The sequence below is a fragment of the Leptosomus discolor genome, chromosome 10, assembly GCF_034619465.1.
Source record: "Leptosomus discolor isolate bLepDis1 chromosome 10, bLepDis1.hap2, whole genome shotgun sequence".
In the NCBI taxonomy this organism is placed as follows: domain Eukaryota; kingdom Metazoa; phylum Chordata; class Aves; order Leptosomiformes; family Leptosomidae; genus Leptosomus; species Leptosomus discolor.
In genome coordinates, this window is record NC_141400.1 from 17,316,931 (window position 1) to 17,335,553 (window position 18,623).

The window sequence follows — 18,623 nt, forward strand, 5'->3', positions numbered from 1 at the left end:
TGGAGAGATTTTCCCCTATGGGCTTTCTAGCTTGATCTTTTAACAGCTTTCCTGTGCCAAGTCCTATAAAACACAGTCCAGATTCACTGCAGAGTGTGAGGCAAACTGTGTACTTGTCACCCATTAGCTCATAAGTATTTTTGTTAGCTGTGTAGAGAATATCATGTAATTACAAGGCAGTCACATTCATGATCATTAAAACAGAGTTCTGTGTAATAGCCATATTATGTTGTGATAATCTGTTACACTTCTGAGCATGCACCCATCTCAGAGTTAGCATGCCTGAAGATGTTTTCTGTAAGGCAAGTACATCTCAAATTTCAGATCAATAAAAAGACTCTTAAATTTGGTACTTGTCTTTTTATGCATGAAATTGTACTGAGTTTCTCTCTCATATACATATAACAAAGAGGGAGAACACATTCGCTGGAATTTTAAGTACTGCATTCACTAAAGTTAACTTATGCAAATCAAAACTACAAAGCACTGGGGGAAAAAAATTCAAATTCTGAGAATTTCAACTCAAAAGAAGATCCCTGTATTAGGATTCTGTTGGAAGAATTCAGTAGTGAGAACAGAACAAAGCAGCTCCTTCCTGAGAAAACAAATGTCACAAAAGGAGTATTTCATAAGATAATTCTGCCACCCAGGCTCACTGTGTATGTTAAGGCACAGCCTAGATGCTGACACCCAAATGTCTACATTAAGTAGAAATGAAAGGGCATGAGATAATGAAGTGAAGGTGGGCAAGTTGAATCCCTAAGAAGCAGACAGGAGACAGCAATCATTTACAACAAAAGTGAGTGAAACAGCAGAGTGAGAGGAGTGGGGAAGACTAGCTTGGACGCTCCCAACAAGAGGAAGATCATAAAAGAGAGGAAATAAACCTTCCAAGTGCCGTTCAGAGAAATCATTTATTCTAAGCATCATTCGCTTTTCACATAACTCAGTGCACCAGTAAGCAAGATGATTCAAATGAAAAAGTGGTGTGGTTAGTAGGAATGAGCATCGGGGAAGAAGTTGACGGTTTTTACATTAGCTTTGTACTCATTTTCAGTAGTACCCATACCTGTGACCTGAGCTTCTGATTTGGCTTTCATGGCTCTCCTGACTCCGACAATTCAGAGACAGCTAGGCATCCCAGCTGTAGACTTTGGACTTCCCTCCCAACTGAGATTGGTGTCACACTGTAAGACTGTTTTTCCTCTTCTCTTTGAGCTCAAAGTCAACCCAGGAAGTTTAAATCACCCATCACTTAAGCAGCCCATAGAGACTTAAGGTTACTGGGCCCCACCCATACAGTCTTGAGTGAGATGAAGAGGAAAGAGACAGCTCATTTGTGCTATATGGACACCTAGCCTAAAAATTACCCAAAGGCTCTGGCTCACTCTGATCCTAGAAGCCAGCAGTTGAAATGATACCGTATGATAATCAAAAGGAGGGAGATAAAGGTGGAGGATAAAAGAGGACACAAACCTGAACTAAAATGTACAGGGAAGGTGTATCCTTTAATCGCTCAGCTTTGTTTTGCCTGTGTGTAGCGTGGAAATAATCATGTCAGCACCAGGCAAAGCTGCTGGGAGGATGCACATTCTGTTCCACGGCAGCTTTCAAGATTAGACAGTTTTATTTCACAGTAAGTAGGAATGGGACCAAAGCCCTGTGAAAGCCATCATGAAAAAAGCAGTGTCAAAGCATTCAGTTGCTGATCAAAATCTGAACATTTCATTTCTGGACAATATATAAATGCAGTCTTCCAGTAAGGACTTGTCTTTCCTGTAGGAGACTGAGTATTAAATTCCTGGCCTCTTTATTCACAGTATGGCTGTTTGTTGTTTCTTTTTTCTCCTAGAGAACACAATGATCTGTCAGAAGGGGAACCCAAATCTTTTTCTTGGCATTCCAGGGTGACCTAAAAAGTTCTTCTTAGAGCTGATTTCTCTTCCCGTATCACAGCTCTCCCTCCATTTTGTACTATTCAGGGGTTTTGTCACATTTAGGTGTTGTTTAGTATTAGTCTTTCAACAGAACATGGATGGCCACACTGGGATGACAGCCACGAGAGTCAGTGAATTTACTCACCAATTCTATACATGCCTCTGCAGCATGGCACAGTAAGCAATATATTCCTATCCATGGAATAGCAAAGGTGCTTTGAAATTGGAGCCACATTCACAGGGTCACAGTGTGAATTGACCTGTTACCTGCTGGAAAGCTTGAAGTCTTTTTTTCTCTGCTTCGGAGCAAAGGAAGGAATTACAAAGTCTCAGTAGTGCAAGCAACCCAGCTGTTTCCTCAGAAATGTGCAAATCTTGATTAGGAAATAAAAAGTTCAAACAATACACACACAGTTAATAGGCTCAGGCTATTTGGCAAGCTATAAATATTCTTGGAGAGTCGTCAGCATCTTTCAAAAGCACAAGAAGTTTTGCTTTGTTAGGACTGCTGTTGCGCACATATTGCAAGGCATCAAAAAGAAAGTGGCCTGGCATGGTTTCTTAGAGCTGAATTATTTACATGAAAGGCTTGTGAAATTAGATCCTCACTCCCTAATCAAAAGACTTTTTACAATGGTATAAAACAAAATGCTTTCACCAAGAGTATAAGTCATTCCTGTATTTTATCTTTATACCCCATCTCCTTTAATCTCATAGCATGACTTGGACATCAGTTGAATCTACAAGCCTTTTAGCTCTGCAGAGACACTGTATGGAAAAAAAATATCTATCTGCGATGATGTGCATATTAGAAGAAGAAAGAGATATACTGATGTAGAACTTTTATATTCCTTTGACCATTTTCTTTGTTTTACAACTATTTTAGCTTCATTTCTAAACAGTGGTGTAACATGGTACAGAAATAGAACTCGAACCTAACTAACTAACTAACAAGGTTAGCTCATTATCTATCATTCCTTGGGATACTTCCCAAAAGTACAGCATAGATCAGATATACAGGTGATGGCTGATGGTCAACACTAGAGCAGCATCATTTTGATCATCATTTGACATCAATCCAAATCTCTTATAGAAATGTGGCAAATGGTAACAAAAATCAGCCTAGAACATTTAGTTTTCAACTAGCTAACGTGATCTGGAATCAGAGAAATGTTCTGATAAGCAAATTTACAGTTATAGAATCACAGAATGGTTTGGGTTGGAAGGACCTTAAAGATCATCTAGTTCCAACCCCCTGACATGGGCAGGGACACCTTCCACTAGACCAGGCTGCTCAAAGTCCCATCAACTTGACCATGAATATTTCCAGGGATGGGCCAGTCCTTAGTTTGTTGCTAAGATGTGACCCAAATCTCTAGGACTTTGGATCATTTTGGTTTGTATTTTATAATGTTCTCCTCCTCCTCACATACCTTTGTAAGCTTTCCTCCTATTTTGCAGTACTGCATAGCTCACAGACAAACTGAATATGAGCAAATTCAAACCATAAACCAGAAGCAATTTGACCATCAAAACACTTGAACTTCTGAAATGAAATCTCTTCAACTGGGATATCGGAAGCCCAGAACACACTTGCTTTCAAGGCACAGCTTACAATGGCTTTACATGGAGACTGTATGCAGACGTAGAGATTTAGTCTTCAAGAAGGAATATTTCTGAGTTGTCAGGTGATACAGTCTATGTTTTAGAGACTCTTCCACTGCTGTGCAGTGTCTGAAGGTTTATTGTATGGCTAGTCAGAACTAGAGCAGAATTATTTTCTTTTTTAACATAGTTTAATAGTACATTGAGGGCTTTTTGAATCTTGGAAGCTGTCAGAAAAACTCTTTACACTTGGTCAAACAAAACATTTTAGGCAGAATAGCTAAGATGTATAGTATTATTCAGAAGTTTTGCTTTTACTTTAGTCTTTAGTCACAAGATCTGACAATTTACTACAGAACATTTACTTGAGAATTAAACAGATACATTTGTTGTGATAAACAGTATATGAAAGTTTGTGCTAAACTGGGACGTCCCTATGTTGGAGTGTTCTGGTTTGGGAGCATATTTAAAGCATTTTCTGAACTTTCCGAATAGCATGAAAGTCTTCTTTGTTCATCTTCTGCAGATTCATCACAGCTGCGTATCTAGTTTGCACATTTGTCGTCTGATATATGACAACTTCAAACATTTTTTTAACATCTAATGAATCATATAGCGAGTGATGGCTCTGGTGAATTACCAAGAAGTCACGCCTCTGAATATATAAAGGAACAGGATGGAATATCTTCTGTCTTATATGTTTCCAAGGGCAATTGCTCATTAGCTGTTTTCAGGTTTTGTCTGCAGGTACTTGCATTTTAAACAAGTGAGTGGTCTTTTCAATGGGCCACCATTAGTCATCATGTCAGCTGTAGTAAGCAATATTATCGTGCATTGTTTCGTGTTGATAACTAAAGGAAACATTTGGGATTGCATTTATTTAAAATTGTGTTATTTCTGAGAGAATGATGACAACTGGCTTGGATGCAGCCTGTGCAGCCTGCATAACTTTATGGTGCTCAGAATGTTATAAATCTCATTCACATTGCAATAATGGCAAGTGATTAGTAGAACAGAAGGAGGGTGTTATATTTGCTGTCAGCAAAGGTGAAGCCACTAAGGAAGTCATTTCCCTGGTCCAAAAGAAAATTAAGGGTGTTCAGCCTAAGACAAATAAAAACCTTCCCTCAAAAGTAGCACTGGTGATGCTGAGATATTTCTGCTCGCTCTATTTACAGTGGATGAAATCACCCCTTTCTAGGTAGCTGAACCATTGACTGGTTAGTAACAAGGGAAAGTGATTGTCCCATCCTAGCCCTTTCACAGGTATAGGAAGTAGTTTCTTAACATTTATATTCATCTTACATTTAATTTTCTTCTGTTAGAAACAGAAGCTCAGCACAGTTTGAAGTTTTAACATTTAGTTCAACCTGTTTTGAAAAACTGTTATCACCAGTTTAATGGGGTTTACTTCAGGAGGTCTCTTAAACAGGCAAAGAGAGACTATTAAGACTGAGCCTAAAGACTGTTTTTCATTCCCCCAACAGTAAGATTCACTTTAACCTCGCGTTTGTGACTGCTTGATACAGCATTTCATAATTTGGTTTGTCTTCTAGGAATAAAAGCTACTTAATTGTTACTAAACTGCCCTTCAAAGAGAATAAAAGAATTAATTGGGACTGAGCTAGAATATGAAGACATTTGAATTTAAAGAGCTCAATTTCGTCTTAAAAATCTTAAAGACTCCAATAGTGACTAATAAATCCCCAGTTAGAGGCAACTGTTGACAGTGAGTTTTGTCCTACATTCTTCATACAAATGAAAACTTTCTCTTCATTACTTCAATATGCATAATCCACTCTTATTCTGCTCCAAAATCATAAGGTTTTGCAAACATTCATGAAATTTGGCTTGCCATTCTCAGAAAACTCTGGCATTACTGAAGGAGAAGTATGTTCAGAGAATGACAGTTTGGTCACTGGGTGATGAGGGTCTTAGGACCAGGGTCAAAGTCAGTGGGCTTTAGGTCAGTACCTAAGGCCTGAGATGTGAATGTCTTCGGAGAGTATTTCAAGTGCCAATAACTCCGTGTTAAATGCAATGAAAGATCTAGGCCCCAAAGAAACAGAAGCAATAATATCTGCTTCAACACAATCTCTGGTATCAGCAGGAGAATCACAACTTAAGTGTGAAAAGAAAAGGATCCTGTCTTCTTCAGTAATCCAACTTGCTGAAAGAGAAGAGTTAAACAGCTGAGGACTTATTCTTGCTCAAGTTCAGCCTCTTTCAAGGTTTTCAGTAGAACTGTTAGTTCCTTGGTATAAGTCCAATCTCTGCCATGTCCCATCTTAACCCCAGACAGTGCCTCTGCATTTATGACATAAGATGGGCTTATGGTAGGCTTTGTGAACTTATGGTAGGCTTCTTGTAGTAAGCAGTCAGCTGGAATCAGGCAGTTGAAGCTCCCCAGTTGCCTACTTGAGGAGGAGTCACTTGCACTGGTTTGACTTAGGTTTTTACATTCCTCACTGCCTATAATGTGGCAATAGTAATGGAATCAGAGGGTTATAGATCTAATTTTCTAGAAGTTCCTTTTCAATTCTCTTTGTAAATCTGAACTCTGCAAGCAGAGTAATTCTGAATGCTACAGCATGGACAGCACATGTTAAACACCACAAAAGCTTACAACTGTGACGCCTATGGCTGAGTCAAGCACATTCTTAACAGAAGTGTCAGCTCTACTTTCTCTTCCCTATTACAATAAAAATGTAATAGCTTCACCAGTAGATATACATCCAGAGTTTAAGCTCAAATTCTCATGTTTACTTGAGACATCTCACTGAATGAATCATTTCATTTTCTTAGTTAACTTTGCTTAGATCCATTAAACATCTATGTGATTTCTGTTCAACCATGGAGTCAAAGCTATTTGTTACTTATTTGACTACAAAGAATCACGCCATGACTCCCCAGAGATGTTTTATGAAAGGGACCATGGAAGAGCTTAGTCTTAGCAAGGTGATTTATATTGGACTGTTTACCATTGTTAACTTTGGGATCAATACAGCAAAGCAAGGAAAGATGAGTTTGGATTCAGAAAACAGCTTAGGAAAGCAAAGAACTAAATCTGCTTTTGGGCTTGAAACATTTAGGCAAAAAGTTTGGATCTAGCTTAGTGCAACTCAGATATTACCGGTGAACTCTTTTGTTTTCAGCAACATCTACAAACACTAAGTTGTGAAATAGTTCTCTTTCTTCTCTGTCCAGCTCCTTCTTACAAAACCAGCAAAAATGCATAATCAATCAACTATCAGCCTTTTTGCACAGCACCCGTTGTCATCTTTAGCAATAATTGCTCCCTTGAAGTGATTTTGTAAATAGCAATACATGTTACTTGACAATGGGAGGCGCTGTCTCAGCAAATTTATTCCAAGCAACAGCAATCCAAGAAAGCACTGTAGGTATCATTTAGTCAGCCAAGAAAGACAAGTGGGAAAATACATAAATGACAAGTGTTACCTACAGCAAGTTTTAATGCACCATCACTGCTTAAACTGAAAGCCTGCTAAGTTTCATGTGGAATGTTTGAATTTAAAAATACAGTAAGAAGTCTGTATTAGATACTAGAAGTCTGTCAAGTAGGAATCAAACAAGTATGGTTGTTTTCCTTTTAAGTACACAGCCTCAGACAAAGTAAATGCTCAAGTCCACATGCTTTGAATCAGCTTTCCAGAGAGCGTCTTTGGGCAAAAAGCTCAGGGAGATGCCAAGCTTTACATCTTCAGCAGGTCTGAGACTGAAATACCGGGAGAAGTCAGGTTTCATGATGCAAATATCTGCAAGCTGTTACAGTATTTCAGTCCCTCCAAAAATGGGAGAACAATACTTGCCGTTTATTGTAAGACTCTTACTATTCTCAAATGCAGCACTGATCGCAGCATCAATAGCCCTTCTGATATTTTGCCCTTCAACAAAATACTGGATGGAAGACTGGATATCAGCTGCAGCTCAGACCAAACCAGAAAGCAAGTTCCAGTTTGCTCGGGTCTGACTTTATCAATCCTGAAAGAGCAGAATACTGATTAGGTCTGGAATTTGATAGCATTTTTGTCTTTGAGAAAAACCCATGGGAGATAGATCCGAATGTTTTGGTTTGCACCTTTCTGTCTTTTCAGGGTAGGCCTTGTTACATTTGGGTTTTTTTTTCTATGTTGAAGATTTAGGTTTTTAGATTTTGTTCCCTTTCACATGGCTGGAAAGACTCTAGCTAATTATTTCTGAAAGAAGCTTTTCTGCTTCACCTCTTTTAAATGGACTTTTTAGCAAAAAAGGGAATGTAAAAATGAAGAGAGCAAATAGTGGGGATCCAATCTAGCTCCTATTTGCCTGCAACCTGTCTCATTTGTATAAGAGGCCAGAGGAGCCAATAAACTAAAATCTGTACCCTTTCCTCCCCTGCAAAAGTAGCTGAAAACCACTGCAAAGGGAAGAGAGGGGAAAAAAAAAAAAAAAAGGAATGTTTGGTGGAAAATCCATTAATCTATTTTAAGAGAGGAAGAGATTGGGTAACATTGAATAGTCAACAAAACACAAGTCGAATTGAAACGATTCTCTTGAGGTTCTATTGAGAAGTTTTCTCCAGACAATCCTCCTCAAAGGCTCGTTTTACGCAGTAAATACATGAATGTTTCATCCCTTCCTGTGTCGGTGGGATACATCTATTGCTGTCATGGCCATAACTACAATATAACTTACTTGGACCTGCACTGAGTCAATGCCAGCTAGCTCAGGTGCTGGTAGCAATCCAGCTGGGAGAATATGGCTGGATACTCGATTCTTTCTGATATTACAGCTGGTACAGACTCTCACAATACTGCAGCAGGCCCACTTCTGGTCTTACAGCTAGAGTTAAAGCTGTTTGACTATGCTGCAGCACAGGTTTCACGAGTTTGATAGATCTATGTGGGAGAAGGGACACATCCAAGAATACAGTCCTGCTTAGGGCATCTGCTCTGGCATGTGAGGACACCACGTTTCTGTGTCTTGTAGAGTTGTGGTTGTCTGTTAGCCTCCCTTGTGCCAGTCATTTCAGCTTTGATCCAGTTCTTCCTGAAAAACTGGAAGGCTTATTGCCGATTGTAACGGGGAAAAAGTAAAGATGAGTTTTACAGGGTTCAATATTTTAAAGAAATATTTTCCTCGGTTACCTGTGTACCCTGTTCACGGTGCAGGGGCGTTAGTGGAGTTGTCTCTGTTGCCCTCGGGTGGGATCATTTATGAAGCTGAAGTTGACAGGACATCAAAGCCATCTGGACAGCTCTTCACAGCCAAGAGGTATCACCCCTCTCCAAAGATGAAAAGATGTGGGGAAGCCCAGGCTCAATGACATATTAATTAATGTCTTTCTAAAAACAACAATCTGCTGAAAAACAGAGCCAGGCAAAGTGATAAGAGGATGCCTGAATACTTTCGTACCATGCAAAACAGGAGATATTAAAGCTTTGTGTTCCACACAACTTCGCATTTCAAACAGTCTGTGCTGAGGTAACAACAACAAGGTCATTTCAATAAACTGGAAGAGTCATTAATATCTTAGCATCATGGTATTTACCTAGCAAGTCAGAAGGCAAGCTTAAAGTAGGGATTATTTGGAACTAGTTGAGCTGAAATAGTGTCTCTTTTATTACCTCCACGACAGGACTTCCTGTTCTGCACAGACAGCTTTGTCAGTCCCACTTTAACAGAGCTTTTCTCCCAGCTCTGCAGCAACCCATCTGCCAGGGTTATTATTCTTTTGTCACAAAGGAAATAACATTTCTTTCCCAGGCACAGCGATGGATAACTATTTTTTAAAGCTAGCTCCTTGTTTTTAATTACAGTATATTTCCTAACCTAACACCCTAGAAAGGCTGCAAGAGTAATGAAAGATAATTCAGCTTATATATGTGGTAAGTGTAAACACACATTATTCATTCAGTCTTAAAAAGCAAACAGAAGTCCAAAACATTACCTTGAAAAGCGAACAGTGGCTCTTTTTAATAAATATGTGTGTTCTTCAGCAAGGAATATTACGTTTATTAGAAAATCAGAGTTCTCAGGTAAAAAAAGGACATCTTCAGCAACTCTTTTCATTTCACATTTTGCCCGTAGTATAGACTCATAAGAAAATATTTGAATAATTTAATGGGACTTTTCACATTATGTACTTAGTTTTCAAAAAGAGCATAAACCAGTATAATGATAAAGTGAAGGTAACGTCATACACCACCATCTGGAACATCAAATTACAGTATTTGAAAGCTTTGACTAAAACTATTTTCTACCTGCTGCAATCTGCAGAAAATACCACAAAACCTGATCCAGTTACAGAAAGGTCATCACACAGACCTCATTCCAGGGATGGGCCCACTGCAGTTCAGAAATGCACATCTCTGCTTGCGATTACAAAAGGTGTCCCATTGGGAAGCTAGAGGAAGGTAAAATGGGAACAGCTATTTGTTTGAACAAGCTTGAAATGGCAAGCTATATAAAGCCTGTATTTGCTCCACCACCATGTGTCTGCAGTGGAAACCACAGCAGGTCCTTTCCCACTCTGGTTGTTTGCCCGTATGCAACCTGCCCCGCAAGGCTGCCTTGGAGGCACAAAGCTGCCTTCTGCCAAGGGACATTGTTGAACTGTCTGTAGTGATGTCTTCGTGACAAAGCAAACTTTTAGCTGTTCAATTATCTTGTACATTTAAGGCCTTGTCCTGACTGGAGTCATGGTCAAGCACTAAAGTTTGTAGAGCTGGATAATCCCAAATCTGGTCCCCTCTAGTCCTTGCTCCCTTTACTTCCCGGGTCTTTGTTTCCCTTTCTACCAGCGATAGGAAATCTTTCCAATGAGATCCAGCCTGGGGAGGCAAAAGGCTCCTTTCACTGCTTTCCAGCACCCACATCTCTAAATTCTTTCACCAAATAACTCTATGGCCTTACTACCAGATTTCCAACTTCTTCCTGGGTAGCTATTTTAGACACTGTTTCTAATCGTCTCCTTGAACATAACTGAAAGGTGTAATTAGATGTTTGTCTCTGTAGCTGTGCAGGCTGTGTGTATTCTAGAATATATCCTGGCAGGAACAGTCTCCCCTGGACATTCTCTGTTATTAGTCAGATTATAACTCTTTGCTATCTCCTGATTACTAGAGAGGTTATGTAATGCACAGAGAAATGGATCCAAACACCTACGTTTATTAACTCCCTAAAGCAAGACTGCAGAGAAAACAAATCTCATAGTGTACTGGGAAGAAAGAAAAGCCCAGGTTACATAAAATACATTTCTTTAGTCTTAGTACACAAACAGGCAACTACAACATACCCAATTCTTTCAATTTGCCGTAAAGAACTTTTAAGTCATAGAAACAAATTCACAAAATTTTAACTTCAAAAATCTCAGCTGAGATGTGTCCTTTGGGCAGGATGAGAGAATCAGCATGACCTAATATTTTCGGCAGAAAGTAATTCTGCCTGGTGTTATATGTTGCTCAAGCACCATCCTCACTAGACAACTGGAAATACAGGTTCAGATCCCAGCTATATGCCAAGCACCTGAGAGGGCAGAGGTTTCAGTTTGATGAAAAATGACTAGCGACTTGAAAAGCTACCTTCCAGTGATTCTCTGCTGTAACAACAGCCTCAAAGCAGAGAGCCATAGATACTCCAGTGCTGGCAAGGGAAGGTATAAAGTATGTTTTACTTGCAAATAAAAGCAATTTCTAGTGGACCAGTCATATTTAGCAGGCAATTTATAAACTAAGTTGATATGACAGTTATAATATCAATCTCAAATATTTTGCAATGTTTCCCATGTTTCTGGATCAACCAGGATAAATTCTTGATGGCAGAAAAATAGAGGCCATCCTTGCTGAAATCTGTATTTCTGCTTCATCCCTCACACCATGGTGGTCAAGAACAGCACAGCTGATTTGCCTTCAATTGGCTCAGTTCTTTTGATCTATCTTCCTAGAAATAGCTGTATGCACTTAAATCTCACTGTTGGTGTGAGCAAATACCGGGTACTACGTACTGCAGGGTTTTTTGTAGGATGACAACAAAAGTTTTGGATCCTTGTGCAACATTGTGATATCTGCTGTACGTGAAGACTGCATGTCTTCATATACTGCTCTTGAACATTATATTGCAATTTAAATTTCTCTTTGAAACAAAGCTTAATCAGACTATATTATTTGTATCTCTATGCTCTCCCTTATGGACTTCTCTGTAATCACTGGTTTATTACACGGGCTGAGCTCCTTATTTTTTAATATGCTTAAGGAGGACAGGACTTCCCCACTTTAAAGGCAAACTAAGACTGAAAAAGAGAGAGCAGGACAGTAGGAATCAGATTATTGAAGTGTTTACTTTTGCAAAGAGAGGAGCCTAGTAGGGATTTTCGTGAGTACTTAAGAAACTTTTTTAATTCCCAGTGCGCTTAAATCCATTTCTCTGGGGACATCTCTGCACGGAATGATCTGAGCTCTTTCTTCCCTCAGGCCAGCAAGACATGAGGCCGCTGGAGGTCAGAAGCCAGGCAGCTACTCTAAGCAGAGCATTCTGCCCATGCTGAGAGCCCGGATATATTTGCTCAGTCCCAGCCTCAAGTCTAGTTCTGCCAGACAGCTTAGTCTGACAGCTTGGAGCATAGCTTGTATTTGGGTCTGCCTGAACCCTTTGGGTAGATGCTCCCTGTCACTGAGCCATCCTCTTATACCAAACTCGGCAAGTGAACCTGTCACTGCTGAAAACCCACAGAGAAATTTCTGTAGACTGCAACATGTGGAGAATATCTTGGCCTGCTGGTCTTGTACCTCTAACTAGTTACAAGATCTTAATGGACCAGTGTTTTAATGTAAGGTTTTAGTGATCTATTCAAAAAATGGAGATGCATTTTGTAAAACTAAAATTCGCATTCAGATGCAGGTCTTGGATACAGTGACTCCTGACTTAAGTGAAGACCTCTCCTGCTAACCTGTCATTGATAAAGCACAGCTGACTGCAGGAGATGACTATAGCCTAATTTGTCTTTGTTTAAGTCATTTAGAGCAAGATCTATTTTTGTTTTTTTAAATCTGCGCAGTTTATGCTGCTGAAATTTTCCTGTGGACAATGTGATATGTTCTCTGACATTATGATACAACCTATCGAACTTGCCTGCTCAGCCCTTTCTTCTTTTGTCACATTGGGAATATCTACAGCCAAACAGGCCAAGAAGCCTCTCCCTTAAGAACAGGGTTACCCTTCAATTGACTGGTGGCACTGAAGGTTCCAAATGCAGAGACCTGTTCTCCTTGGGGCATTTATTACGTGAAAGAAAGGTTATGCATGGTGAATTCAACCAAGAAAAAAAGAGCCTTACGCACACACAAAAAAGACACTCTTTGACAATGTATAGCTCCATTTAAAAATAAATTTTAAAAAGCTTTTAGAGATACTGAGTAGTCTGCATGTGAAGATAAAGGTATTAGCTTTCTGGACAAAGGAGGAGTTTTGCTTTTGTCTTTGCAGAAACACTCTATCCCTCAGAGACTCTCATGCAAAAAGCAAGCGTGACAAGGGTTGGAACTTTTTTTTTGTGCTGACGAAATCTTCAGGGATTCAAAATACAGAATCAAATGAAAAGTGCTGAGAGCTTTCTCTGAGATGGCCAAACAGAAAATAGTGAGGCTTCTCAGCACTTTATTACTTCCCAGGAGTCTTTCTCTCTATAGTTCACCACACTATTTCGCTAAAAGCCCATCCTATTAAGTTGAGGGATTACACACGCACACGTACACAGATCCCTCTGCATTGAGCAGGGAGGCTGAGGAACCTCCTTGAATTTGCAAGAACTGCACAAACCCAAATTAATGTCTGCAGCCAGTGCTCTGCCAGGCTTGCTTTCCTTACATCCTAAAGAGTAAAGTGGTCTTTCAGCCTTCAAAGTTCCTCAGTTTTCAAGGGAAACAAATTTAATGCCATCAGGAACCACCCTTGGCACAGCTGGAACTTTGATGTCTCATCAAAACCTTTGATGCCATCTGCCACTGATGGATGTGGAACTACATAAAACCTTTACCTACACAGTGACACGAGATGCAAAGCTCTATTTTAGCATTTAATTTATCTAGAGATGTTCAAGTCCAGTCTTCTGCTCAATACTCATCTCTCCTCCCTCTTTGCCTGTCCATACGAACAGTTACGACACCTTACTTGTTTGTTGTTACTTACAAATGAAATCCAACTCACATTTCAGTTTTAAACAGAACAGTATGTGAAGTTATTTTGTCTCAGCATGCAACAATAGCTTCTGTAGCCATCTATTCAGCATTGATTTTTTTCATTCCTTACTGTTATTGAAAAGAAGAGACCATATCCAAATGATCACAGGTTGGTCCCTTTTGAAGGAATTTCATATTTTCCTGTCTTGAAAATAGATTACTGTTGACGCCGAGCATCCACAGTCACTTATGTGCCTATGAAAGGGATGTCACAGAGAGAGATGAGTCAATAAGACTCACTGCTGACCTGACGCTGATTTCTATGAGATCAAGGCTCTTCTAAAACTTTTGTGTAATGACTTCAGTATTCTATAAAGGCTACCTGGAAAACAAAGCCGAATAAAAACCCAGCAGACTTCTCAGTGGGAAGAGAGTTTTTGGAGTATGAAAAACCTTTACTGGAAATTATCAGTGTGAGAGCCACTGGTTGCTAAGGCTGCAGTTTGGCCTTAGGCTGATTTAACTTCTATCTGCTGCTGAACAGGGTGATCTCAAGCTAAATGACTCACCTGCAGCCTCGCAAGAAGTGATGGTGTGTGGGAAACATGGAGGAGGTGGAAGAGGACTTCTCATTTGCAACTAGCTCTTGCAGTTAGACTTGGGCATTAATCTAAGGCGCCCTTTAGGTCTCTGAGAGCAAGAGCATAAAGACGACACAGAATGTCCTTAGAGAAGAAACAGAAAGCTTGCACAATCTCTCAGAAAAGCACAGTGCAGTTTTCGAATTGTCAGTTGTTGCAACATTTCTTAGGCTTCAAAATATTTCATATTTTCCTTTAAAGCCTGGGTTCCCTAATGCCCCTGAGAATCTTAGCTGTCATTATTTTTAAATGCAAATTTCTACCTTCCACACGGCTTTGATTCCCCAAACCCCATACCAGTAACTTCTAATAGCTCATAAAACTGAAAGGCAACCCAATTGAATCTGATTTAAAATGTTTTTTAAAATCCCCAAATGTCTTGCGGTTCTGGGGAGCTTGATTCTCAAATTATTTCAGAAATTATTCTTTATATGGCTTAAACCATAACAAGGACAAAGAGAGAGAGATCCGAGTAAGAAAAGCAGATGCTGGACCAAAAGAAGGCAAGGAGCATCCCCGTGTCGGTTTGGATGAAGGAGCAGGGGCAGTGAACTGAAATAGCTTTTCTATTATACAAGAGACCGATGTGAACCTCATTAACAGAGTTCCTAATTCGGGTGCCCTTTCTAATCATGCATGCTGCTTCCTCTAGGGTACACAGTATGGAAAAATATTCCAATGCACTCAAGTCCTTACAGGATAAAAAATCTTTTCTCTTGAACCCTGTTACACAGTATTAATCTTCAGTGGAAAAACAAGTGATTAGAAGAGCTTCATGATAACTCTGTCATTACAAATTAAAGGGCAGTGGTAGAGAGATAACCCACATATTTATTTTCTCCTCACATCAGTTTCTAGCTGATGTAAATATTTTAACACTAATGGAGCTACTTCTGGTACGTTCTAGTACAGCTGAGCAAGAACTAGCTCTTTATCTTTCTTAGACATGTAATAACATCTTTTGTGATCTTGGCTGTAGAACCTCTGGGTGGAAACCGTCTTTGGTCATTATAACATCATGAGATTAAACCTGAGACAGCCTAGTGATGCCTCCAGCTGACCACTCTTCAGAAGTTGTTTTACTGAAGGCAGCTGACGAGTCCGTATTGTCAAAATTCAACACTAAAAAAATTAAAAGAAAAACTAGCGGGAGAGGTAATGGATGTGTTTTCATTTTAAGTCTTATGGGGACTTGGTATGAGACCTGAATTTTACTTGAGACAAATGGATTTGAAGCTGTTCAGCTTTCAAGGAAGACCTGGCTGCAGGACAGCTTTCCACGTAGGGGATTTGTCTCAATAGAACTCGTTTTGAAACAGGATTCAGGGATGTAGGGCTAGGAATCCCAAGGTGTATTTATGCATTTGAAATAAAAAATCAGTTTTCTTACTAGCATATTGAATCAGAAGAATGCTGCATGTCTGATTTATGTGAGAAGGCACGTTGGCATTATTGCAGATGTTAAAGGAGTTGGTCATTATAAGCAGCCAGAAACAGAACTTGAGAATGAAATATTCTATTTCTTTTCCTGTCACACAAAATCATACGAGGTGCTGTTTCAGTGGTCAAAACTGGATTCTTTAGAAAAAGTCACGATGTAAATCCAACTGGATGGAGGGGTTGCGTTTGGACAGAGTATCCTACAACTCTGAAGTCCCTTTTTGACTTGGACTAATATATCCTGCATCATTCACAGAGATTTTTTAAATGCTTGCTTACAGACAAGACCACACGTAACTGCAGAGGACCAACATATATAAGCTGACTAATTTCTGGCATCCATGACTTCTGCTAAAAAAATAATTACTTTTCAGGCTAGGAGAGTGTAAGTTGGTAAGACATTATAAGTCTGTACAATAACAGCAGCAACCTTTAAATCACTAAATATTTGCAGAACTTCTAGCAAATATACTCTTCTGGCTACAGTGATTACCTGCCTACTGAAATGTTTGAATACTTGCCTGTTTTTAGTATCACCCTTTGTCTGCTCAGTGTAATACAATGTTAAATCATTTTTCAGTGTAATCTTGTAAAGGACAATTGCTGTTTGAGCTACAGCAGCTAAACCCAAGCTTAATTACAGAGAGGAAAAAAATGGAAGGGTAGCCCAGGCCTGAACAAGAAATAACGCCATGTGAATGTTTGCCATTATAGTGACTGTCACATCGGTAACTAAGAGGGGTGCCAAGGTTGGCTTCAAGGTGAAAGCCTCAACACTTCCCTCAGAGGAAGCCTGTGAGTTGGGTCCTGACCGCAGCTGGGTTGTGCTTGGTGCATTACCGAGGTGCCAGCACGATCACCCAAGGGAAGTGGCAGACATAGGTGAAGGACAAGAATATCTGCACGCATGGCCTCTCTGGAAGGCTCATTTCCAGAGCTCTCCGAGTGTTGATTTATTAATTTATTTGTGTTTGTTTTCCCAAATCCAGCTTCAACTTGATGGTTGTTCTGCTCAACACGGGTTACAGCAGGTAGCAGGACAACTAGCATCCTTCAGCAACTGACAGAGCTGTCGCAAAAAGGAAGAGGAGCTCTGAGGAGCTTGCTTTGATGTATTCTCTGTTATATCAACTGTACGTCCACTTTAAAGTGTGGTTTAAATGACAGAGTCCCACTTCTCAAACCCTATTTACTTGACGGGCATTGACTCAAAAATTTGGGATTTTTGCTTCTTGGATATAGCTTTCATTGTGCCTTTTGGGTTTGAGGTTGGTAGACAGTAAAATTCTGGTGACAAAACAATCAGTTTTGACATTCTTGGAGCACAGTTTACTGTGCAAATTACTGCGCTATAACATATTATGCCAGATGAAATAAACAGACCATACTTCCCTTTTTTTTGAACATTGTACTGTTTTTAACTTGTGCAAAGTAGATATTAAATGCCATTTTGTTTTGACATCCAAAGCACTTCATAAAGTTGAAATGAAGAGATTTCTTTTTCTGCTACTGGTGCATTAGTAGTTTCCACGCACATACATTCTGCTAAAACATTTTGGCATGCTTCTTACATGTGCAAGATCCTTTCACTCTTCAGTCTACCTCTCTTATTACCACTGCTGACATGTATTTCTCTTTAGCTTGTCAAATGCTGTTTCTGAACACAGGGTTCTTTATCTGTTACACCACGCAGACAGGGAATTAGAGATTAATAATGATATGCTGGTTGGAGCTTTTTGATTCATAATTCAGCATAGCTTTTGGCTCATGACCACATGTGTGTCCTAAAACATTACGCACTTATAAAATGCTTGGGGGCTAACGTTAATGTAAAAGGCTGCATCCATAGAATAAATGTAGACTGAATTCCCATCAAGTCATCTCACTGCATTTTAGAAGTAACACAATTTTACCTTCATTTAAAAAATATGTCTTCATCTAAAACCTGCACATAGAAGGTTTCAGTGTTATTACCCTTAGAGAGACTGTCCCTGATGCTGTTTTTCTGTCATGATTTATGGCAGCTGTGTTACAGATGTCTTATTCAGGAGACAGATATGCCAGAACTACAGTATCAAACAAGTTGTGAAGCAGTGATGAAATACACCCTCTGACGACGCACAATCTACATTGAAACAAACAACTTAGTAGGTAACAATAGCCCCAAACTCTGAGTATTTTAAAGAAATTAAATATATGGCTTGGTGGAAAGGCAGCAAAGGGACATGCTTATAAGTGAGAACAGATATAGAGTACAGTAAACAGAAATTATACAATATTTAATTGTTGTTAATTTTGTGTTATATGTTACTTTCAAGTCAAACTTTTTCCAAAACAGAAACTTAGCTAAAGTACCACAGCAGGACTCAAACAGCAGAGATATCATAAATTGCTTTCTCTCTTTTCCCTTTTGTTTTCCTTGTGTCACAGTGTAGTGTCTTTCTGTACAGTGAAACATCTTGTTGCATAAGGGAATCTTAGAGGAGCAACACAACCCTTCCGCCGTGCCTTCGAACCGGCATGCTGAGCGGCATGCGGATTGTTCTCAGTTTGGCAACGGTGCTGGTAACACACTCAGTCCTCTCACATTACCCTTGTACTGAGAATACTTCAAACCCAAGTTTGTCCTGAGCATTAAATTGGCCTTGAGATGAAACAGCTTTCTGAGTTTCCTTGGAGGGAGGCCAGCTGACTATTAAGGAAGGCATTGGATATCCTAGGCAATGTTCCTGATCTTGTCCTTTCATCTAGTGTCCCATGACAGAAAATGATCCCTTTCTGGAAGCTATCTTGCAGTTTGTGAATGTATTAGAGAAGGTGGTTAA